Source organism: Cydia pomonella, chromosome 18 (genome assembly GCF_033807575.1).
Source record: "Cydia pomonella isolate Wapato2018A chromosome 18, ilCydPomo1, whole genome shotgun sequence".
Lineage (NCBI taxonomy): Eukaryota > Metazoa > Arthropoda > Insecta > Lepidoptera > Tortricidae > Cydia > Cydia pomonella.
In genome coordinates, this window is record NC_084720.1 from 12,766,007 (window position 1) to 12,793,637 (window position 27,631).

A 27,631-nucleotide genomic window follows, 5' to 3' on the forward strand; every position below is an offset into this window, starting at 1 on the left:
TGAAAATGAGGACGTCAATATAGTCCAGATTTGGTACGTACAAACCTTAATTTGCAAACGTAACGTAACGTGCGCAAAATTTTTCGTTAACAATAACGCAATGTGTTTACACTCCAGCTCTGTTGTTTGTCGATGATCCTCTTATATGCTGGGACGTGGGGCCGTGCAGTAGGTATTTAATTCTAATTGATTTAAATTAAGAAATTAAATAGCGCGGATCTACGCCACGCCCTACTACCAGTGAGAACGAAATCACCTTAATAAGAAACGCGGCCGCGAATAAATAAAATGAAATTAAAATAAAATGACCCATTTTATTTTAATTTCATTTTATTTATTCATTAAAAACATGCGTCATATTTGAAATTACATAAAAGCATCTTAAATAATACAGAAATACAATTTTAACAATTAGAAATAAATGACAAGAAAAAGGATACCTTTTTCTACCTACCTCCTAACAAATTTGAGGAGTGTTCCAGAGATTTCGAGGTTCGTCCTGTTCCGAGTGTGCTAATACTTGTAAGCCAAACCTCTTGCGTGGCATTTCAATATTTGACATTGTACAGTAATTCTAGTTCGTTGCATCAGTTACGTTATCGTGTCATTCGTGTCATGTTCTATTAAAATCATTGAACATCAAACCAGGTCTTCATTGCGTCATCATAATACAACATCAACACGAATTCAATTACAAACTCATGGGTTTTTGATGTGAAATAAAAATAAAGTTATTAAAAAGTCGTTTTGTGTTCTAGTGCAATTTGGGCATCATTTGTCGGGTAAAACAGTAAATCATCACTTTCACTGGGTTTCATAACGAATCCCCGGTCTAATTGGTGCTGTCGGATGTTACCAGTTATTACACTGTTCTACGTGTAGATTATTTACGTGTTAGATGAAGCATAATATAACGTACCAGCAAAGCTGCAAGTTGAGCCTGCCGGCTATATGCGAAGTTGGTGGTGGGGGATATACAAGCGACCCCAACGCTGGACGTGGTGAAAATATGAACTTTCGATACTATTTGGCAGCTGCCAACTGTCAAATAAGCAACATGTGCCACAGTCACTAAAAGGGCTTATAGGGCAGTACCGCAGTCATGCAAGGAGCGAATAGGCTTTTAAAAATTTTCGGCTGTATAGGTAGTAGATACTTATACTTTTGAATTCATCATAATGTTAGCACAGAATAGTATCCACTCATTATACATACTTACCGTATTCATATAATGCGAGGCCTCCATGAAGCTCAATGCCCACCGATGAACCCATTTAATTAAGACTTAACTATCTCATCCCAACGCTCTGAAAGAAAAATTCAACCAAATTTAGCTTTGGTTTTACAACGATACATAAAACATCTTTATACTGTACTTATTATTAAAACAAAAATATCAATAAATTAATATTTTCAAGAATATACAAACACAAGACCTGTTATAAGTACGTAGGTAATACTATACAAAGTGTGGAATACGAGTACTACTTGATGATACCTACCTATGGCTCGTGGTGTGTCACAAGTTTTTATAAATTCTTTAGTAATACAATGCGGAGCCTATGCGAGGTAATTTATATTTCTACGTATATAACACGTACGTGATGCTATTTACATTCACACACGTCAATATTTACGACGGATTTGTAAACAGTAATTAATTATTGAAGTTGTTGCAAGTGTTTGTTTATATACAGCCCTTCGCTTAATTAATTTTTTAATTAATAGGTACACATTAAACACATTATGTGATGTGTCTATGATGTCATGAGAGGTTGTTTTTCAAGTTCCAGTATACCTATGTTGTAGGCCAGGGCTCGATAAACTTGTGAAAAACGGAGCCAGCCGGAGCAGAAATCACCAAATAATGTATTGTCAGGCAACAAAGGCCCATAGACACAAAATAGTTATAATCTTAAAAACTAGAAATCATTTAGTCAACACTACAGGTTTTTGCTGTGTCACCTGTTCTCTGGTGGCAGCATGGTTCTTTTGCATTGCATTGGTTGTTTTTTATCGCTTGTCACTATGCCTGCTACTTTCGCACTTACATACTTAGGTACTTGTTAGAACGTGACATACGATACGATAGTGAACGATAAAAACCGGCCAAGTGTGAGTCGGACTCGCCCAGTGAGGGTTCCGTACTTTTTGGCATTTGTTGTTATAGCGGAAACAGAAATAGTTCATCTGTGAAAATTTCAACAGTCTAATTATCACGGTTCATGAGATACAGCCTGGTGACAGACGGACAGACAGACAGACGGACGGACAGCGGAATCTTAGTAATAGGGTCAAGTTTTACCGTTTGGATACGGAACCCTAAAAATGCGACCGTGCAACAGCCGCTGGTGTAGGATTCGGCAGTATGCGGCCCTCGAGCCGCAGTTTACCGAACCCTGTTTGTAGGCGAACCTTACCTGTATTCGAGGCATTCTAAGGTCTGCGTAGTCTGAATTCAGGTTTGAGTATTACTAATATAGCTCAAATTAATAACATTTTTCAGCCTTTGACTAGTCGAAACTAGAATTTACCAGAAGTAAAACATTCACAGATTACAGATAAATTTGCTAGTTAGGAACCCAAAAATACTCTGTATTGTGAATATTTAATGACGTCTTTTTAAACGATACATTATTATAGGTATAATAAATATTTGTCATTTTGACGTTGATAAGCTGCGCGCTTTAAGTTGCATTAGGCACATCTGATCTGAGTCACTTATATACTAATACAATTACGTGGATGTTTAGTCATTTTTGAGCTCTAGTTAGACCGAGCACAGGAGACGTCAGATTTCTGGCGCGAGATATTAATGTGAAGTTTATGCTTCCAAGGTAGCCCACAAGATTGCAGAACCTACTCTTCACAACAAAACGCACGAGAACGGTAGACGGCAGCACTTTATGTTTATGTTTCCGATTCAGGCCACAACATGGCAGACCTCCCCAACGCGCACGGTCCCTACAGATTTCTAGTTCGTTGATTCCGTTGATTCAGGCAGACAACCTGAACAGAGCCATAAAAGGTAACTAACAACCTATTTTTCGCCGCTTCAATGACAGATGCTCGGCTCCATAATAAAAACCGGCCAAGAGCATGTCGGGCCATGCTCAGAGTAGGGTTTCGTAGTTACTTTTTCGTCACAATAAGCTAAAATGGGGCTTAAAGTATAGTAGATTGTTAACCAAGGGATGAACTGTGGATGTACGTTTTTTTACTATGAAGGGTAAACTTTTTGTAATAACTCAATAACAGCTAAACAGATCATGTCCGCTATAGTTTTCGTATAATGTCGTTCTTAAGCTCTACTTCCACGATTTTTTTTTATATTTTTTGGACCTATATGGTTCAAAAGTTAGAGGGGGGAGGGGACACATTTTTTTTTCTTTCGGAGCGATTATCTCCGAACATATTCATTTTATAAAAAATGTTTGTTGAAAACCCCTATTAATAATAATGTAATGCTGAAGCAAAAAAAAAAAAATTCACCCCCACTTTACGAAAAGGGGAGGTACCCTAAAAAAAAATTTTTTTTAGATTTTATTGTACGACTTTGTCGGCTTTATTGATGTATATACCCATGCCAAATTTCAACTTTCTAGCACTAACGACCACTGAGCAATGCCTCGGACAGACAGACAGACAGACAGACAGAAAGACAGACAGACGGACATGGCGAAACTATAAGGGTTCCTAGTTGACTACGGAGCCCTAAAAAATACTCTTATTGCTTACGAAATATATACTTACTAACAAATCCGTGAAACCTTTCCAAACTTCGCCTGAATTACTGTATGTTAAAATTAATTAGCTACCAATATGGCAAAGACACAGAGATTGCCGAAATTAGGCCACATTAACAATGTTACACTCGATTCGATTCCAATATTTGCTGTGTAGGTATTCTTAGTGGCGCAAGCTCATGTGAGTCGATCCCATGTAAAAAAAGGACGCTTAGCATAAACAATTTCTTACACTGACCTGCCTTTTCCTATCTCTATCGTTCGTGCGTAATTCTATTGCTGTCCCGGCTATAACGACGGCGGTTGATGACACTGTGCGAACGGGATAGTAATATAATTATGCGTGTGCGATAGAGATAGGTACAAGCAGGTCAATGTATGAGATTCCTTGTGCTACGCGTCCTTTCCTTAGTGAGGTCTACAAATGTAACATTGCATTGCAGATAGTTTTGTGAGCGATAGGGACGTAGCTATATTTTAGTATGAGATAGCAGTACATAACTTTCGTTCTAACTAATTCAGCCTGTTGTTTGTTTTGACAAATTAATAAGCCTGTTTAATGCTTAACGTAAGCTCGAGGTCACAAACATACATAAGTGAGTGTGCATAAATATAATCATCATCATTTTCTTATCAGTCAAAAGTTGTCCACTGCTATATACAAATACTTGCACAAGCATCTCCAAAGCGACCAGGAGGCATATTTTGATTCTAATAGTAGGTTATATTATATAGTGCCAAAAGTATCATTTCTTCAACTTCATAACGTGTTACTTACAATAAAAATACTTCGAAAATATTTTGATACAGTTTGTTGAATATCAATCACAGCTTTGCCCCCACGTTATATTTTTTTTAGATTTTTTTATTATTATAACACAAAAAAAATTTAGATATCTGTTTTTTGCACCAAATTTTTACAAAAATCAAAAAGTTAGGGGCATAGCTATGGTTAATATACAACGGAAAAGTTTTTTGTTAGTAGTAAAAAAGTTATCAAATTAGAGGACTGATTATATTTTTTCTGTAAAATTCATAGTTATGTTAATATCATATAAAAATTTCATAATTTTTCTTCGGTAAACATCGGAGAGAAGGGGGCGGGGGAATAGTATTTTTCATTTTGTATCAAATTATGTAAAAATATTTTCCAATATGTCAATATCCAGAGGAAAACGGGTACTACGTTTGTATGGAGACGCGGCCGTCCCTTTCCTCTTAAGCTATGTTGACATCCTTGACGCTGCGGATTTCCTCAAAAGATTTTACCAAGTCTTCTTTCATCAAAGACAAACAAATGAAGTGCACGTAGTGAATTACCCCTAGTGTAAATTTATTCGATAGCGAAACGTGACGTCATTTTGTATGGGATTTAAAAACAGCGCGCCAAGTGGAACGTTTTGGAAACTCAAAATCTCATACAAAATGAGACTTAACGCAAACGTCACGTTACGCCATCGAAAAATTGACACTAGGGGTACTGAAGTACGTTTACTGGTTTGTTCGACTCGCATTCTCCGTATACGATTGAAACACTTATAAATGCTTGTTAAGGGCTATAAAATGGACTTTTATTACCATGCCAGTATTCTTTAGTATTTTATCTTTCCGAACAAAGTATATGCATTTAGCGTAGGTAGCCTTGAAGGGATCCAGTTTTCTCCTTTCCAAATGTTTTACTTGCGTTGCCATAATTAATTAATTCTTGCACCATTTTACTACTTTCATGTCTCTCTAAGGATATAGGATAAAGGATAATGGCATTGTACCTTTCATTTTACTTGCAATATGATGTTACTTCGTTGGGGCTATATTTATTAGTACAAGTAATTATTTATTCTGAGATTTATGCCAAAGTTTTGAGTTTATTTCTATTTTAGTTTTTTTTGCACAATACAAATTATGAATACATTTAAATTATACAATGAATCTAGGTATACAAAGGCTAAATCATACTCCTTAAGTAATTATTCCACCTTACCTCTAATAATTTTTTTCGAGACTTATAAATGTTTTTATGATTCAGATTAGGTAGGTTTAGGTTATATTTGTGGCAATAGAATAAAAAAAGAACACATTTTAGGTAATAAAAGATTATAATTACACAAAACACACACACACACCTACAAAAATAATAATTACAGAAAACCGCAGCCAAATAACACTTGACCCTACTCATAGTGTTGTGTTCCTGCCGGTGAGTAAGGTTGCCAGAGCTCAACGAGGGGGGTGGGGTTAGGGTCGGCAACCTGTAACTCCTCTGGACTTGCAGGTGTACATAAGCTACGGAGACTGCTTACCATCAGGCAGGCCGTATGCTTGTTTGCCACCGACGTAGTATAAAATAAAAGTATAAATTGGTAAAAAATGTTATACCAATCTGCAGTAGGTAAACTATTTCCCCCGCTTTCGAACTTGAAATAAGTCTTAAAACAAATGCGTCATGATGTTCATTTCACTATATCTACGAGTATTATTGAATGTCACGGTACTCACAATGTGACAGTGTGGGTGCCTCTGCCTCGTCATAACTGCGTCAGATCAGCGTCAAGCTGAGATTTCACCAAGTCCTCGTCTTTCACCAGGTGATTTGCAAAAATGAAGAGCAAATAAATTAGGGCCCGGAATTTTGGGTGTGGATTGCAGGGAGAGAAGAAGACTACCTATCAATGTTAATCGATAATACGATAGTTTTTTATTAGTCAATGAATAATAAATAATAATAATGAATAAATATTATAGGACATTATTACACAAATTGACTAAGTCCCACAGTAAGCTCAATAAGGCTTGTGTTGAGGGCACTTAGAGAACGATATATATAATATATAAATATTTATAAATACTTAAATACATAGAAAACACCCATGACTCAGGAACAAATATCCATGCTCATCACACGAATAAATGCCCTTACCAGAATTTGAACCCGGGACCATCAGCTTCGTAGGCAGGGTCACTACCCACTAGGCCAAACCGGTCGTCGTATGAATAAATTCCGGGTCCTTATAAACTTTAATAATATTGGTATCATGCTATGAGTATTCAGAAGGACGAAAGTAGACTTTGCAGATAGTTTCCAGCTACATACTTTAATCTCTACCAACTTTATATTAAGTGATATTTAAGATCTCGTCTTATGTTGCAAATATTTTTGTCAATTTACGTCGTTGAAAAGAAAAATACTTTTAAATCATAATTATCTTTCTCTTATACACCGTGGGCCAATTAAACCCGACAGATTTCAAAGGTGTATTCTTGACCGCATTTAGAGACTAAAATGTCATACAATGTTTTCTGAAATCGGTCTTGTTTTAGAGATAATGACAATTTCTGTGAAAATTTGTTTCTTTTATAACTTAGTCAAAAACGCCTTTTGAGCTGTGATGCTGCCACTATGTGACTTGGTTTAGACATACCTACTGACAGATATTAAAGTTTTAAAGTAAACTCGCAATCTTCGTCTGTAAATAATAATAAAAACTTTACTTGTTCGTTGTAATGAATTTTTTTTCACCAAGGTGTAAAAATAAATAACGTGTCGTGTGCAGAAAACGCAAAAGGAAAGTTTTTTTGGGCAAAAAAAAAATATTTTTTTGCGAATTTGGCCAAAACTCATATTACATTTTTTTGCTCCTTATGACCTCAGGAATGCGTGGTTAAAATCTGTCGGGTTTAATTGGCCCACGGTGTATAACTCAACGATGTTGATTAACTTGTGGTTAACCCTCGGACTATTCGCTATGTCAATCGTTAAGCCATGCGTTGACGCACATAATCGGTATAACTTCTCTTAAGAAAAACGTAAGTCTCTCATCTTTTACCTTACCATGTTAAATCTATTGAAGTGTGTTTTTTGCCCGGTAATCGTATGATTTCTAGGATGTTATGCGTATGGGGAAATATTTCCGTGTTATCGCCGGATGGAAATTGACTGCAAAAAGCATTCTCATCGGCATTACATGGTAATGTTGACAGTTAAGATTTATTGTCATCACATTGATTGTTGGGATTTGATGACATAGACAAGTGGTCGTGTTATTCCTTCCTAAACAGATAGAAATAAACATCTCTCTCTACATTTGCAGTAATGCGACAAATTAAAACATTGTATATAAGTAAACCACTAAGAAAATCAAATAAATTATTTGGGTGAATATATAATCATTCGAAACTTATAAATGTTATGTAATGTTTTGTTTTGTTTGTTTTGTCTTATTAACTGTAATACTAACTCTAGATACATAAGTAATTGTTACGTAACCCTATGGACGTCAAGTTCGAAATAAATATTTGAATTTCAAATTTGAAACTAGCGCACACATTTTGTAAGAGATCACATAACTAAGGCATAAAACAAAAAAAAAAATAGATTTCAAAGTTGTTTCAATTTAAAATACTTAGCATAAATAATCATTAATTTAGGAAGTTACTCGCCTCTAGATCTAGAAATCATTTGATATCCATATATCAAATGATTTCTAGATCTAGAGGCGAGTAACTTCCAAATGTCAGGGAAATACTTAACACACATTATTAATACTGTTTAATGTGGTTATCTTACAGTAGTTATGATAATATTCCTTAGCCATAATTGCTGGCCGAGATTGCTTGTCTGAGAGGCCGATTCTGAGTTAACAATTTGATATGGATTTCATCTTATTTTGATACATTGACAGTGTGCATGATTGGTGCTGACGAAAGACAATCAGGACTCTTCTCATACGGCATCTCTCAACCAAAAAACCTATATCAGAATGTTAAAACAGAATCGGCTCCGAGCCTATTTCAATTTAATGCACCTCTAGTTTAAAATCGCTTAACCAGTGTAACTGTCACAAAGATAATTACGCTTAGTATAGAGCGTGAGAATTTCGCCAAGTCGGAGAAGGTTTTTTAATTTTAGTAGAACAATAAGTGGGTAAAATGGTTTAGTGACCAGTGTTTTCGACCTAAATTAAACAATTTAACCAATATTATGAATAAATTATGATGATTTTTATTTAATAATAAAATATCTATATTCCGCAATAAACGACACATACTTGCTCACGTTTCTGTTTACAACAACATAGTTAGTTGACTTAGCAAGTAGACAGCACAGCACAGTTAAGTGGCCAACTCCAATCCCTAAATCATTATAATAAGGTGCACAATTGGTCAGTTAACTGCCCAATGCTGCTGTTGCTGCTGTTTAGTAAACAAGAAAATAATATATGTATAACATTTCATGAGTAAAGTAAGCTACATCTGTTCCCCGTTCTAGTATTAAACTTTATCACGGTGGAAACAGGATTCGTAATCCCCTATTTTCAATATGTTAACAATCAAAAAGCAACATCATGTTTATATCAGTTAAGTTAAACGTTACCCGTGCACGTGGGTCGCTTGACAAAAAACCGCATTCCGATGCTAGCTGCAGTAAGTGTAAACATGTAGTAATTCAATTAGGTGAACTTAAGTATAAGTGCAACCGACTTAATCTGTAAGACATTATTAAAGGTTCATAACTCTCCTGTGTATAGGTATATGCAAAGTTAAGGCCTATAAAGCTATTAACCTGCAAGATAAAACAAGACAAGCTGTTAACATTGTCCACATGACTGACAAATATTGTTCTAACTAAAATATGTGTTTGACCCTTAAACTATGTGAATATGGCCAATTTTAGCTAGTAATTTTATAATTTCATAAACGATGTGTGGTGAGGTGTGGCCACAACATATAACTACATAACATAATACATTCAACGAAAATATAACTTTCTTTTAATTGTTTCGAACATACCCTACTATTATGAGCAATTATCATAATTTTAATTGTTTGGGTGTTGTTCTTTTAACAATTTATCGTTTAAAGTTAAAAGAACAACACCCAAACAATCAAAATTATGATAATTGCTCATTACGAGTATAGTAGGGTATGTTCGATCAGTGTGAAATTAAAAGTCAACATTCATTTCAGTCGTGTAAATAAATGCACGCCAAGAGTTTATTAGCAGGGGACAAATACAAATGGAACATAAAAGTTCTTATAGGTCCTTCCTATAAATAAGTTAAATGTTATCGATACGGGTAATCATTTTGAAATCATTGTTTCGTACTAAATTCTAACAAACAACGGAAGGTAATATATATATATATATATATATATATATATATATATATATTATGTGCAGGTAAAGTGAGATTTCTTGCTATTATATAAGGTGTCGCGTTCAGTATAAATATGGTTCAAACGAAGGCCAGTGATAGAGGCCTTAAGATTTATCAATTTTACTCCCACATATAAATAAAAAATAATAGTTTCCAAGAAATCTTCGAACTTAGACCTCAAACAATTATCAGTAACACCTGTATATACTTAATAGATACTGATGGTCTCCTGCCCTTTATTTGGAAGTGCACTTAGGGCACAATTTGACTTATATTTATTCTTTTTGAAATATTAAAGTTACTAAAGTTAGTTAAAAGTGTTAAAACGGTTCAGAAAGAACACTAAGTCGATTATTTTTCTGAGACTATCACTTAATTTTCTCAACATACTTCAGCTTTCGTCTGATCAGTATGTACCTAAACATTCAAACCCCCGTAATCCTAAACAAGCCTAGCAACAGTACATCTCGTACATATAGTCATAATCAGGGGTCGGACAAAAAGTGCGGATGACGTAAAAATGACGTACTTAATCTTGCACACAGGATGATGTTTGAGTTTGTATTTAAACTTCCGTGTGACATGTAGTAACAAAGTAGTATTAATGAAGTAACAAAATAATCGTAAATAAATCCTTGGAATTAATAATACAGGTGGTAGGGTGATGTAGTGAATAAAATAAATTTCACGAAACTTGTTACCATAAGGTATAATTATTTGAAATTAGTTAGAACAAGTCTGTGGGATCCTCAGATAAATAGGTTTAATAGTCAAAAGTGGGAACAGTAGGTAAGATTAGCAGTATACGTGTTTGTCACGTACCTCCAAAAACGGAAAATTGCCACAATATTCGAGTAAAGATGACATTTTAGAGCGTTTTCTTATATATTAGTAAATATAAATTTTAGCTAAATATAATCGTGAGGATACAATAGCTAAACAATAACGAAGTCAATTTATTGTTCAGTCAGCGTCAAATACTTCGTAGCAGTCAAAGTAGCCAAATAGTTCGGTACACCATATATTTAGTATGGTGTACCGAACTATTTGGCCACTTTGACTGCTACGAAGTATTTGACGCTGACTGTTCATCTGATTGACAATGTGTCAGTCAAAAACGTACTTACTCATTTCAAGTGGCGATATCGTTTAATAAAGAGGTCAATAAAGAGATTGATAAATGATACGTGATAATTGTTTATGAAAATCAAAAATACTATTTGAAATCATCCTATAAGTGGTTTGACGTCATTCGCACTTTTTGTCCGACCCCTGGTCATAATTTACCCCATATTTAACTTACTTAATTGATTTTTCTTCAAGTGGAACGACAGTACGAAGTCTCATTTGCAAGCAAAACACTTCATGTTTTCCCATAGTTAGGAAGGCATTTACGCGATCGACAAAGAATGTTGCTGGATACCGACTTCCTTCGCGCTGTGTGAATTTTTACCAGGAAGAAATGTGTGTTACGTGAACTTACTTGCATAGATTTGGAAGTCATGAATCGAATAATCGACTCACCTATCAATAATGATAGGTTATGAGGTAAATACTATCGTTACTATTTTACAACATTTAATGTTAAGTCGGCAAATTTCATTAAGCTTGAGACATTTACAGCTAAGCTGGTTTCAAAGTCTTAATCGAGATGTGATTTGTGATGATTAAATTTCTTTATTATAGGACTTTCACTTATTAAAGCAAGTAGAAAAACAAGAAAGTATTTTATTTAAGAAATATTGCTTTTTAATATAATTACTTCTAGAACTGTATTTTTTATTTATTTAAGTAAATGTAATCGGTCGGTATTTTTCATTATTTTCCGGAAGATACAAAAAAAAAAAACAAAAACTCCTCCACGTTTTCCTGTTTCTGTGCGACACATGTGAAATTTATTCTGTGTGTGTCAAGTCTTTCTCTCAAATACGTTTTAATATAGGTACGAGTAATGTAAAAACTCTTTATTATTTAGCTCAAGCTTATCAAAATATTTGCCCTTGTTTATAAACTAGACTACGAACTCATCCTACTTGACCGTAGCTAATAATTTCAATTTAAGTCAATACTTTGCGGACGGAGATCATCGGATTTTCTTGAATGATATTATTATGATGTCGTAAATCGTTAATAGAATATTATCTTTCGCTGCGAGGACAGATCTTGGCCTGAGGGAGTAATTCACTAATGAATAGTTGCTGTGAAATGCAACTTTCTTAGAATAAGTGTCTCTTGCTTGTACTTAGAAGAAAAAGTTTACTAAAACTAATACTCAAAATTTTGAGACATATAAGACTATACAGGTTGTTTATGTAATAACCTGCCATATTCTACGATGTTTTTTTTTTCGCGATTTCGGGGTTGGTCCCATAGTAAGAGTTGCGCAGAATGACCTATATGATATCGATGTAAAATATTACAGGTCTTTAAAAACACACACTACAGATACGAGTATATAAACAATTACTTCTCATAAACCATCAAACAGGCACAGGAGGCAGTTTGACTGCAAATTTATGCAGGTGGTTTTGTTAATTTGATAAAGTAATAAATTTGAAGTGCCAGTCCGATCTCCTGTAATTCAATGTTAACATTTTTTATAATTTTTTAAAATTAGTGAAAAGTTTATAATCACAAATATTTCCACTTCTATTTTTATATTTATATGTCTAGTAGTGAAAAACGACAAGAATGTTTTCTTATAAAACGTCTCTGATTTTTTGATGTCTCTCTTTGGCCGATGTCAATGTATGATTGACTGGTAGAGAATGCCATTAGGCATTAAGTCCGCTAATTGTACATTATTTTTGGATTTTATGCAATAAAGTTTAAATAAATAAACCGCGGTCGTTAAGTCCATGAATTATTAAATCTCGATGGTTTAAAGAAGCCAGCAAATTGTTAAATCTATTAAGTGGATTACTCATGCGAGGATTACACTAGCAAAAACGGACATGTACAGCTGCATTATATCATCATCACTGAACCGCAAAATTATGATAAGTTTATACGAAAAGTTGTTTCACAACATGCGCCATTGATGGCGGCTTATGCAAAAACTAGAAGTTTATAATCTACAATGCACATGTTGTATGTAAACTTATTTACGGCCGCCAGTCAACTTTGTACTTGTAGAAATCCTAGGAGAAAGAGTGATAATGCCGTAGGTATTTCACAATGAGATACGGCATTTTGGCTTAAGACGGCGGTATTTCTACTGTTTGCATAAACGCATGCAGTCATCAGAGACAGATACTAATGAAGATTGGTAATCACAAATCACAATTCTTTTAAAAATTGGCAATTGTCGAGCTCATGACTCCGTAAAGGGCGTACAGATAGCGTTACAACAGGGAGAGGTTAAAACGCTTAAAAATATAGGTGGGAGGAAGACTTTGCCTTATTTCGTATCCAAAAAAAGATTTAGAGACATATTTGTGAATAACACGAAGTGAACTACCATAACACACGAGTTCATATCAGCACGCTATGAAGATTGACATTCTTTAGTTTTTATATCCCTACAGTTATACGCCTACGTACCCCCAATTAAGTGTTAGATAACGATCGTTTGTATTTTATGTAATCACACAACTCATTTTTCCGGAACACAACTTTACTAGCACGAGGCATCACTTGAGTTATGGATTTGGGTTTAAAAACATTTGCATTTTGATTTAAATCGTTAAATATTTCTGTTAAAACACAATTTATGTGACAAATTGATTATAGCTTTATGGATATTCGTATTTGGCCTCATTATGTGACTTTTCCATAGCGCTTTTCCAATTTATATCTTATCTACGACAACTGTTAATGGATTTGATATGAAATAAATCTTTCAAAACAACATTCTAAGCAGGTATTAACGATTTGTAGCAGGTGTTTCAAGTATAGGTTGTTGGTAGACAGAAATTTACCATCTTTGACAAATTCAAATCTATTTACTCCTTATGAGTATCAAAAGTACGAAAATTTCCAATAAAAAGAAAGAAAGTTAAACATATATCTACGTAACGTCTCCTTCTTTTAGTACCTATGAATTCAATAGACCTAAAATGTTCCCAAGATGCTCAACTCATACGTTAGTCAAATTTATGTTAAATACCTACATCAGTGCCTAACGATCCTGATTGAAGTATCAAGGATGTAATTTCACAAAAAATATATAACGCAATTGTCAATCACATAGTGAAAATATCAATCAGTTGCTTCACTAAAAATATACGTATATCCATTGCAATTCGGAGGCATTGCAAGGAAGGTCTTTCGAAAGATCCTGGGACCTATCAAGAAAGATGATGGCACATGGAGGATAAGGAAGAATGCCGAAATCGAGGAGTTTGTGGGCGAACCTAATATCATCGGCGAAACCGGCCACCTACTTAGAATGGAAAAGGATCGAGCTACCAAGAAGGCGTACTTGGGAAGGCCGGCTGGTAGCCACCCAGTAGATTAACCCAGATACCGCTGGGGAGACAACGTTGAAGCGGATCTGTGGCAGCTCCAAGCCGATAATTGGCAGGGTGCGGCGCAGGATCGGGAAAAATGGCGAGCCAAGGCCGTTTCGTAGGCCAAGGCCCTCTTTGGGTCGCTGAGCCACATTAGTTAGTTACTTTTGCGATTATCTACGTATATGCGGTTGACAAAAGCTTTAGACGGGATTTTAAATGGGTGACGTGCGATTATTTATCATGTAAGTCTTTATTTTTACAACTGATCGCCTCTTCTGTATTACCCACCAGCCTCTATCAAACAAAGAAGGTTTAATGGAATCTCACATTCAAGTTATGTTCCATACTGACTGGGTAACTTAGCGAAAGTGCCATCAGTCAGAACAAATTGTCCTAATTAATCTTGCGTTGATGTTGAACTCCATATGTCATAATCATAACGCTGTTGGTTATTACGCATAGAAGTGTTAAATAGATCAATGAAAAACAAATTGCTGCGATAAATCATTAAAATTAACGTAACATTTCTAACGATCAACGAGGATTCTTTGAATAACAAATAAAACCAAACTAGACGTATGCTAATTGGGAAACCTGTGATGATTGAAGTAGGTGCATACTTTAGAGTACATATTTGTTACGACGTTTATTAAAATAACTTGCCGTTTGTCATGTTTTCACACCTCAGCTCAACCTTATTGTGTACTTCGACATTGTTTTTAGGTAATACATCTATTTCTTAAACACCATTAAATTAATAATTTTACTATCAGGGGTTATGTATGTTACCGTATTTACTTATACCGTATTTAATTATAAGCCAGATGCTGTGTTAGAAACGCACTCCAGGGCCCAATTTTATAAAGCTAACAATTTTACAAATAAACCGGCAGTATTATAGGCCATAAGGTATCTTATCATTGGTCAAACGCATGTCGACTTCATCAATGATAATGCAGCTGCAATGATGATCAAAATTCAAAATTCAAAATTCAAAAAATTATTCTGCAAGTAGGCCTCAAGGGCTCTTTTACAAGTCAATACAACATTTATAGTAACATCATATAGTGACATGAAAAATACATAACAACATTTATAAATACAACAGCCAATACCTGGGTAAACATTACATTATAATAATCTTAAAATAAATAATTAATACAATACAATAGAGATGTATAGTCTCTATGGTTAAAAACACATTAAATCTGGAGATGTAAAAGGTCCCCAATGTCAGAGTACTAATACTAATAAAATTTGGAGGTGTAAAGTCTCTCCAAGTGTCAAAATAAAATTTATACTAAATAAATAAACCGCGTCTGGACTGTTAAACTAGCAGTCTCATAAACTAATGCTACATTCTGTACATAACTAGTATGTACCAAGTCAAGTATATTATACAATATGACAGAGACGTATAGTCTCCACGGTTAATATATTAAGTTTGGAGATGTATAAGGTCCCCACGGTCGGAGAAAAATAATAATACACAATAATAAGATTTGGAGGTGTAAAGGTTCTCCAAATGTCAAAGAATAAAAAAATAAAAAATTGTATGAAATACATATTTCACGTCAAGAGACTGTTAAGCTAACAATCTTAAAACTAGTTCTACAGAATACATAACTACTATGTATTTAATATGTCAATGTCATCATCAAAATAACTAAAACATAACAAACATTAATACATAAGGTTGAACAGCTAGAAACAACAGCGCCATATGCCTCTCCGGGACACTGCACGCAAAACTATTACAGCTTTTGAGACTGGATACTTGGCCATGATTCCGTGTCTCCCAAGTAGTCATCTATTTTATAGTATCCCTTTTTGAGAAGTGCATTTTTGACGTATTGCTTGAATGAAGTATAGGGCAGGTTCCATGCCTCTAAGGGTACTTTGTTATAAAATGTTACACAGTTTCCCATGAACGATTTTTTAACTTTCTGTAGACGAAACTTGGAGACTACTAACTTATGTTTATTTCGCGTATTATAACTATGGATATCGGACAGTTTCTTAAAGGACTTTATATTCTTATGCGTATACATTATCACATCTAGTATGTATTGTGAAGCTACTGTGAGAATATCTATTTCCTTGAATCGTTCTCTCAGTGAGTCACGAGAAGCCATGTTATAAATATAATAAATATAATAAAATAAATCTGTATTGCAATATTTAAATAAATATTATAGGACATTATTACACAAATTGACTAAGTCCCACAGTAAGCTCAATAAGGCTTGTGTTGAGGGTACTTAGACAACGATATATATAATATATAAATATTTATAAATACTTAAATACATAGAAAACACCCATGACTCAGGAACAAATATCCATCCTCATCACACGAATAAATGCCCTTACCAGGATTTGAACCCGGGACCATCAGCTTCGTAGGCAGGGTCACTACCCACTAGGCCAAACCAGTCGTCATAAATATTTGCTTCTGTATAATTGTAAAATAGAACCGAAAAATTGTACTGAACGCGGAGCGCGTTGTACGATCTCTGCGTGTAGTTTGCCCACAGGCCGCACGTGTACAGCGACGTGCAGTACGCCTTGAAAAGCGTTATCTTCACGTCCCTACTACAACGAGCAAACCTGCGAGCCAACATATTCGCTCTCACGCACAACGCCCTCCGCTCCCGCTCCATGTTGGCATCATCCTTGAGGTCCGCAGTAACAATATGCCCTAAGTACTTAAAACTCTGTACTCTGTCTAAGAGCGCTCCGTTAAGGCTAACAGGTGGTACGTTCGATAGCTTGTTATTGCGGGCCTCAAAGACCATGTATTGGCTCTTCGTAACATTGTACCTCAAGCCGTGACTCACCGCGTACCCCTCACATATTTTTAATAATCTTCTAATACCACAGACTGACGCGCTCAACAGCACCATGTCGTCTGCGTAACTTAGATTATTAACGCAAACTCCGTCAACCTGACATCCGACATTTCGCCTGCTGAGCGCCTCGATCAGGTCGTTCATGTAAAGGTTGAAGAGTGCGGGAGAAGTCAGACCACCCTGTCTCACCCCGCATTCCAACCCATACTGATCAAGATCATACATTGCTCCCGCCCACCTGACAGCGTTGACCTGATGTCCATACCAGTACTTAAGGATATTTATTAGTTCTAGCGGTAAGTTAATTGACTCGAGCTTTTTCCATAGCACTTCGTAGGACACCAGATCAAAAGCCTTAGAGAGGTCAAGAAAGCATGCGAATACCGGGGTCTCGCGATCGGTATAATATCTGACTAAAACTAGTGTTTAAGTCAGACAAGTAGTAAAAACTAGTGCCTACGCCAAATCTTGGAATTAGTTGTCAAGCGTACCCCAAACTCCCATGAGCCGTGGAAAAATGCCGGGACAACGCGAGGAAGAGACATTAAAGAGTGTTGCTATCCTTATACATAAATGCTAAACATAAATCATGAGCATTCACATCATAAACTTGTTGATTGTTATTAGTCATAACAAAACAATAAAGAATTATTAATTGGTATCATTTTTTATTATCACAGCTTGAGCATAAACCGCGAAACAAGACAATCCACTCGTCAGTCCGATTGTTGCTGCGATCTCCCTTGGAGATAACGAAGGTCATTAAAATTCTTCGCTTAACAGGGGTTTAGTTAATTATTTAAAATAAAATTCCTCATCTAGCAGTAGTGATGTGCCATCTTGAAGACTGTTCCCGCCAGAATTGGATGTAAGAAAATGTTGGAACATTTTGATATTTATTCGCTAATGTACTTACCTATTTTATTTAGATACTTACAAAATTCCTAATATCGGTAACATTAAATAAAAATTATATTATTTATTTAAGAATTTTACAGGGATCACGAACAAGAGATGAGGACATCTATAGCTTCATGGGTAAAAAAGTGTAATAACATAACTGAAAACGAGTTATACAGATTTTTTAGCAAACTCGTTCTCGTATTTCCTGTAGACATTGCAAATTGAAGGGAATCTAAAGCTAATTTTTACGCGACACCTTTACAGGCGGGATATTTTTTTTTTCAGCACTTGAGACTCAAATAAGAAAAACGGGATATCTATGTATCAGAGGCGTTAACTTTTATTATATTGTCCACAGAAGTAACCTTTTTCTAAAATGTGTTCGACCCCAACACAAAGTTTAGTCTTTGTTTTCTCCTCCATATAAAGCAATCGTAATAACAATTACGAGTAGAGCAGTGTGAGAAGAAAAGATTCTTTGATCCGTTTTTGAGCTTATTAGTTGCCAAACTTGTAAAACTAGACTTTCGCCAGTTTTTGGACTTTGTGTTTCCGGCACTATAACTAATCACCTGGAAACTCAAAAATAATAGTGACTTAATAAAATACTATTATAAGCATGGTTTTGATCATGCATACTTAAGTAGTAATGTTAAAGATTAGTATTAAAAATAATGTAATATATCTATATTATTTGATACCTATCAATTAGGCTATAAACAAAACAAAAACGTTAAATTAACGAAATCGTTGCAACGTTTTAAAAAGTACGTTCCCGTGAAATGTGACGCACATCACTATTAGCGAACCTTTAAATTCTTAGATTTCTCTATAATTGTCTGTAAGAGGCTTTTAATAGTTTTACATAGATTATCGGCAACTTACCTACTTTACCGACATAATGGTTAATTCGATTCAAAACTTAACCGGTTAAACGTTAATAAAACGAGAAGATAAAATTTGGGTACACATTACTGTTTTAACATCGATACAAAAATTATGTATTCTGATGGTATAGAAAGAAAGTTTATGGCTACGTAGCAATTTGGTTCTATACCGAATCTATTTCATTAATGCATATCGTTAGGGAAAGGTTTAAGCAGATCCCACACATAGCAACTAGAGGCAGATTTTCTCTCGGATGTTTTTCTTTTGAATTATATTAGGCACCTATAAATTGAATTCCAAATGTTTGAGAAAAGAAAGAAGGCGGTGCCATAGCGTTGGATTATAAAGGTTAACATTCTTGTTACTCTATTTTGTTGTAATTATCATTACCACCAGCTTATTGGGTATATAAAATTTTCCTTGCTATGTAAATTGTGTCTTTCGACCCCGCGGATTCCGTGGTAAGAGTAAACCTGTAGCTACGGTGGCCGTACGAGAACTCAAGTCAGTGTATCTGTTTTGTTGATTTCGTAAATATGTGAACAACCGTCGACTGTAAAGGAAATGGTCTGCAAAGTTATGAGAAAAACACTCTTTCCGGGAAGTCATAGCCGACACCGTAATCAATGGAATAGCTGCATTGTTCTCATACAACCATCTTCACAAGTCATGAATGTAAGCTAGTGTCCTTCATAACTAGAGCTCTGTAAATGTAATAATTATGTGTAATAGCAGATCTTACTTATTTTGACTATACCATGCCGTTGGCCAGAATGTTCTCAATAATAGCCAAGCGTCAAAACTTCGAGGAAAACATATCTCCATACCTATCTACATAAGTTGTTCCACCGTATGATATGATAGTATGAGAAAAGCATAACTTATAAAATTATAATGCAACAATTTTATGGACATGACAATGACAACCTATACATATTAAGCTAACATTACGGTTTAACTGATGTACTAAAGTGGACTTAGGCTCTCCTAAACATGTCGCGCGAGTGACTTAAAATACCTTAGATAAATCGTATATTTAGGTTAATGAGCCATGATAGTTTAAATTAAAAACATTTTTATTTTATCAAAATTGCGAAACTACATGAACCTAGAATATATTATGCTGAAGCGATCGACATCAAAATCAAAGTGATTTGTTAAGTTTTTGTTAGTGGACAACGATTTCTCCCGAAATGAAATTTCATAGAAAAATTACCGTTACTTTGTTACATTCAAAAAGCTATTCTTAAGCTATAAAAAAAAAGGTTATAGTGGCATTGTGCGTATTTCATTACTCATTAGCCAAGTGCAAAGTGCGTAAAAGTATCAAAACTGCAACCTTTAACGCAATGGATTATGCAGCTAATGCAAGTTTAATCGTGTTTTCTGATCCTTATGAGCTGTTACTAATTAATTCAACCACAATTCAACATATGTGACTGAGTATCTACTTGTAATCAACCTCTATCACATTCGTGGTTACTTTAAATAAAATTAAACTAGGTACTTACCACAAGAATGACTAATAGGAAACTTAAAGACTAAAAGAAACTATAATTGATTTCAAAAGATTTACTCGTATTTCTAGATTCAATTAATGTGATTGAATGTAGGAAGGTATTTATTACAAGCTTTTACTTAACTTGCCCTGTAAGTATGTATTTTTCTTTCATTATATTCAATACATACCTACTGACTTGTTTTAAAATCCATGCGGCATCATAAACATAATATAAGAAAGCGAATATTTTCATATTCGTTTCATCTTCACAAGTATTTATAACATTTCTAATCAGTATTAGAAAACATGAAGGGCAATGAGATGCATTCGTTGGCGCAGGGTTATTATTATCATGGCTTTCCGAGAACGTTGTCTCGAATCTTGGGAAAACCAGTATTATAAGGCACTTGGCGGTGCTGTATCTGTAAAGCATAAAATAAATAAGGCAATAAGGGATCCATATGGATAACACATTTACCACGTCAGTTCTGATTAAGCGTAGGTATACCAGTCTCGACGATACTGTTCCTGCACAAGTAGATCTCCCAAGAAAATCCATATCAGACGTTCGTCTGCTCATCCAACGGTAAAACTATAATCTTGATAAAATTGCCAGTACACCTAGTTGGACGTTGTTCGTGCGTCTTACAGTGGTTATTGGTTATTAGAGCAATATGTGTCCCACCCACTGTTTCTTAAGCAACACCAAACAGAAATACAAGGTGTCGTGTTCAGTATTAATGAAACGCGAGCGAATGATACATAACCTTATATGCCACTGATTTGATTTCAGTGACAACTAACGGTTTCAGAGAAATTTTGATTGTGTGTTTGAAGGTGATATATATTCCTATATCCCGAGGCGTACCTTTGCCTGCCTCGCTGTGCTGTGACTACACTGGTTCTAGATCTAGAGCTTAGTTTTTGCGCACGCCATCATTTGCAGACGCTGATGGTCCGCTTGATGGATGGCGGTAATGACGGCGCTCGGGAGTAATTGAAATTATAGTTTATTGTTCAACCAGATTGTTAGATGCTGATGATCATTTTTGTAAAATATTCAGGACTCGTGTCTAAGTGATCATATTTTTTTTTTATCCTCGGACCCAGTCTATGGAATTATGGGCCAAAAGTCATGTAGGTAATACAAGTAGGCAGGTACTTGAGGTACTACCTAATGGTATTACCGCTAGGTAGGACTGTATCCGCATTATAGAAAAGCTTATATATACCTACTAAGTTATATCACCTTTACCTAAGCTTTTTTGAAATGTCTATGTTCGTTTTGCCCTGTTGCAATTGGGCCATTTAAGTCTCCTCGTGTACCTTAAGCCGAATAAAGGCCCTAGTTAACAATTTATGTGCATAGGTATTGAGCTATAGAACCCTTGATATTCACGCAAAGCCTATTTTTGTGAACTTAAACGTTGAATAACTTCCGACGCTGACACGAGGTTTTCAGTGACTTTCACGGCAACTTTTAGAACGCCATAATGAAGCATACGAGTTTTAAGCTTATTATCTCTCATTGCGAGGTGAAACCCTTTATTTGACTGGGTTATTTATACTGACAGATGTAATATATTTTATTACTTTATGATTATTGACGGGGGAAATCTTACAGACTCCTGCATAGACCGACGATAAAAGCAGTATTCATAATGATTTATTCAGATATTCTGAATGACCTTTCAGCACAGACCGCTTACCTACTAGATGGAGTATGTAAAAAAAACTCGCAATCGTCTGTCATTATTTATTTATCTATCATATGGCATTATAAAAATATATTTTTTTAAAGTAGAATTCTTATTCGCAGTGACGCCGTGAGATTCAGAGTGAGTACTGTTCACTTTTATTTGAGTTGCCAAGTTTATTGCATTTTTAGCACCACTCACTACGGACGTGGTGCATATCGACCCCCGCCTGTCATTGACACATTAGTATTAGAACGCAACTGTTCCTTCACATCAAGGTGACCAGTACACATATAAATTGCTTAGAAGGTACTCAATTGTACGTTTTTCCAGAAACTTCCTGCCATGAACGAACTGGGGAATAAACTGTCACCCGTCGATATTATGCGATATTTACAAATTTGTAAATGCTTATAACTCTTACAATAATTAATAATTCGAAAAAAATCTAACGTAGGGGCATGGCCGTGGTCGATATACAACAAATTGTGTATAAATATTTTACATAATGTTAATTCTTAATATCCAGAGAGGAAAATGAGGACTAAGTTTGTATGAAAAGGCGATTTCGTGGGGGTCCTCCACTTTCGTCTTAAGGCACCAGTCGGATTCAAAATGAGCCAGAGATAGGCACTGCTACAGTAGAAAGGAAATTTGATCAAGATATTTATATAAAAACTTGACGTATGCTGCCGTAATGCATTTGGCAGTATTACTGCTGCAGTATTGAAGTGCGAAATTGCTGCCACTTGCATTGCTGCTGTATGTATTTATCGGCCGTCGGTTAGAAATTCACAAAACTGACGGTCAATGTCTAACCCCAAACTTTTCGTGACGTTATGTAAACATACATACTCGTATCTGGGAGACCGAGCTTTGCTCGAAAAATTGAAATTGCGCGTTTTTTCAGAGATAAGACCTAGGCTAGATCGATTATTAGTCCCTGAAAATTCGCATATAGAAAATTATATCGAAATAGAGCAGTTTCCGAGATCCCTGAAATATATAAAAATACAAGAATTGCTCGTTTAAAGGTATAAGATTTAAGCCGCGTCTTAAAATTCAAGTCGAAATTAAAATGCAGTAATGTCGTACTTGCTGCAATACTGCGGCAGTAACGCTGATTACGATGTCCTTAGCTTTAATCCTTTAGCTTCATTACGTTTGGATGTGCATCAGGCTAATATAAAGTTTTCCCTCAGGTAACGTGATCTTTTACGACTAGATTATGTCTATTAAGGGAAGGTCACAAGATCCGATCACCATTTTCTAGTAGGTCTATGCTTATTGGATTGTCAGGAAAGTGGTAAACAACAAACAGCGGTTAAAAGGTCTTTACGGTTTTTCCGACGCTTTTCCAGTTTTTAAAGCCGCATAAGCTACTGTGATGCTGATGAGCATTCACAAACGTAAAACGATAGGTATATAAGTACAGGTCAAATATACTTATTGGGCAATCCGGAGTAGTTTCGCCTGTTTTAGGGTTTATATTTTTTAATATATACAAATAATAGGTATTCAAATAAGCAAGATACAGATCGTGTCATATGGACGCCTCGCGGTAGGTACCTCAAAAGGATAAGTATAATAGAATATAATTAATTCAGGCCGTTTAAACAACAAAAATCTAATCTTTATAGCGTCACTGAAACGGTTTCCACTCAGCTTGGTGTTAAGTTACCATTTGGGTACCTTAACTCTGAAACCCTTCGAAAAACGCGACATATAAATAAAATAGTATTCGTATTCTTACAAAACTTATATAATATACAGTAAGTAAGAGCAGAACCTACTGTGCATGTACAGTCAACCAATTTGATTCCTAGGCCACTATAGAACCATGCCATAATGACTTCTACGACAGTGCTTATTGAGTGATGCGTGTCAAGTATCTAGTAGTTAAAGCGACAAGGTTCTATAGTGGCCTAGGATTCAAATTGGTTGACTGTAAGTATGACATAATTAAGTTAGGGCCATAAAATAGACTGCTCAGGCAGCCTAGCCAAGATTGCAATCGTACAGTCACCTGCAATAATATATTACTCTTCAACTAAAAAAATATGTGACATGCTCTTACGGCTCTACAAATAAGATCGTGACAGATATATTTGCGGCATTCATTTCATTTCGCTGTACATCGACAAAAGCCAAACGAGAACAAAAAATGTATCGAGATGACAGATTCAGAAAAGCCACGTGATTATTTCCATACGTCATTTAAGTTTCGATTGGTGTTTTCTATCAAAGATTGCCATATTGGCAATCTTTGATAGAAAACACCCCTTTGAGCAGAATAACACCGATGCTCACCGGTGGTCTAATTTCCTTTAGCAAAGACAAGTCCAGTGATTGATTGAATTTCGTGCTTCTAATTTGACAGGTAAACGAGATGGCGCTGTACAGCTCCATACATTTTGCGGTAACTCTGATTATCAAAAGATTACGTTTGACAATTCAGTGACCGCAAAATATATGGCGCAGTACAGCGCCATCTGTTTTGGATGTCAGGGGAAGGGGCACGTTTTTTCTTAGACTTTACAATCAATTCTCTTTGCCTTTATTTAATGTGATTACCACTATCTACACTATTAGATAGGTAATGCTAATTAATATTTTAAATATATGAGTAGGTACGTTCATATGTTATTATTTATAGTCAGGAGAGTTTTGGAGCGCGGGTGACAGCCATATACATTGTAATCAAGATAAGCCTGATAGCAAAGACAAGGAGCCAAGTAAGACTATCATGGGTAGCATTAAAAACTTCTTTAAGTTTTAGTTGCCTAGTCCTAATCATGTTTTATGATTTCTTCCTAATGTAGTGTTGATTAAGTTAGTATTCATAGTTTTCTTATTGTAGATTACTTTCATCATCTGTATGTTGTTTACATAAATATATGTGTATTTATGCAACAGTATGTATGCCAAGTAAGTGTTGGAGGAAATTACTGGTCTTTTCTCCACGAAATTATCTTACGTGCCTCAAATGTTTACTGAAGCGCCAACATTCACTTACTGCGATAATTATTGGATTACCGTATTAAAGTTGGCTATATCTGGAAAGACATACAAATTGAAAGCAACTTTATTCTCTGTAGATATGCTTCGACTTACCAATATAACTCGTCGGAGCGTTATTTATAATGCTGAACTATAAAATTTTATACCTATCGCATTATTATTGACTTTTTTGAATAAATTTGGGCCGCTTCAAGTGCGATTTATCTACCTGGTATAAACATTTTGGTGCAAAAACTTATTATTCACTTATTTAAGCATCATCGCATTATAAAAGAATGTGCAAATGGCGGACTTAATGCCAGAAGGCAGTTTCAACCGTGGGGCAAACAGAAAAATGAGCTGATTTTTAGAGACAGAGATTTAGAGACAGAGGCAGGGTTTTAGAGACAGAGAAAAAAAACATTAGACAATAGCAATACTTTTTCACCAAAATAAAACTATCAATTATGCATGAAAGAAATGCATATTACTTAAAAAAAACTTTCACGTGTTTCACATACTTAATCAAACATGTCTGATGTTGTGTCTGATGACATGTTTGATTAAGTAAGTAACTAACTCATCGTCTGATTCTCATCGTCTGCCTTCTTGAAATTTACAAACATCAATCTAACGTAGTCAAAATAGGGAATTTACATAAATGATAATCAAATCAATACGCTACTTCATAAACCTACTACCTACCGTTTATTTAATACATTGCTACATACACTGTGAATAGAAGAGAAATCAAATGTAAATATTGGTATTTTTTCTCGCTGTGATGAAACGTGAACTAATGATAAAATTGATAAATGACTTAAATGAGAGTACCTAATATGCGTATGCGTAATGTACAAGGAAAATGTTTGTTGTAAGGCCTAATATTGAAAACATTACAATAACTCAAGGGTTTAAGGATTTTTAATTAGCGATCTAGAATAGTTCCTTGACTTAATTCAATTCAGTGTAGATAGGTCAACCATGACGTCCACGACCCTAGTTACAGGAAGCTACCGCTAATTCGCCCAAGTTAGTAGTGCAGACTTAGAGCATCACTTCACTTCCTGCAAATCTATTCCCAGACCACTGTAACTAGGATCTTTTTAAATCAAGAGTGAATCTTTTAAAATCTTTTAGGTAAGCATGTTCCATCCTAGACTGCATCGGTATTTACCATCAGGTGAGATTGTGGTCAAATGCTTACCTTTTTCTAATAAAAACAGCAGAGTCATTGATATAAAATTCGCTTGACTGAAAATTGAATTTACTATTAGTACTATAAAAGGCCGCAAGCGTACCTCGTTTTAAGGGTACTTATACATTGAATAATCGTCAATTTATCACTAAGATTCTTGTAGAAAATTATGAGTAACAATCAGATGTATAAGGAAATAGTCAAATTTTCACCAAACTCATATTTTTTGCAGTGTGGAAATAAGCAAAATTTTAACCGCAAGAGCTACCTGACTAAACAAATTGTATTGGAGATCGCCGTAAAAATAAAAATGCTCTATACCAGTGGTGGGCAAACTTTCTTAATGGGGAGCCAGTAAATTTAGGATATTTCAGAGGAGGGCCAGAATATATACTACTTTGCCGCTGATCTATTCCATGCGTAAGTATAGTAGCTACAATATTTTTTGATATTTCACGAACAGTCATATTTTAAGAATATTATGGGCTGATACTATACGTAGTTTGAGCTGAGTACACAGAATATTTTTGTGTTATAAAGACGTCAAAGATAAATTCAAAATGTTCGCCTTATTACAAAGGAGTAAGGTCCAACAGTGCAAACGTATCTTTGACGTGTACTGTACCAATAGTTTTACTCGATTGATTGATTTATTTATTGGTAAAATCGTTGTTTACAAGTCAGGATTACATTAAATATTTACATAATAAGATTAAAATAACTTTTTATTTAAACCTATCATCAGAAAGTTACACGTCGCACGCCTCCGAGCCATACTAATAGATACGTCGGCGGGACGTGGGCAATATGATTGGATACATGAAATATACCTTGGCAAATAATAGAGTGAAGTTACCTGTAATTACACTTGATAAGGCAATAAGGCGTTAAAAGCGAAATAAGTAATTAAATAATATCTGGTGAAAGTATAAACTAGTAAATAAGTAAGTACTAACGGCTCGATTCGATGAATGATTAAGACACATTTAAGATCTTGGAAAGATCTTTAAAAGATCGATAACTAAACGACATATCAAAATTGACGTTTATTTCGATTCCGCTGTGATCCCAATAAGATCTATATCTACGATATTTCTAACGTCAAGGTGACATTGTTTGCCCGAATCGAGCTGCTACTGTCAATTATACGGCATACAAACAATATCTAAATGAGAACTTATCTAAACCAGAACTTATAGTTATCGTATTTCATTCTTCGAATCGGGCCGTAACTCTA

At 35.1% G+C, this 27,631-nt stretch overlaps 1 protein-coding gene across 1 annotated transcript in view; it reads left to right on the top strand.

Annotated features, from left to right (window-relative positions):
- Positions 1-27,631, top strand: part of LOC133527354 (uncharacterized) — a 99,640-nt gene that overhangs the window by 38,891 nt on the left and 33,118 nt on the right. The gene's annotated exons all lie outside the window — the stretch shown is intronic.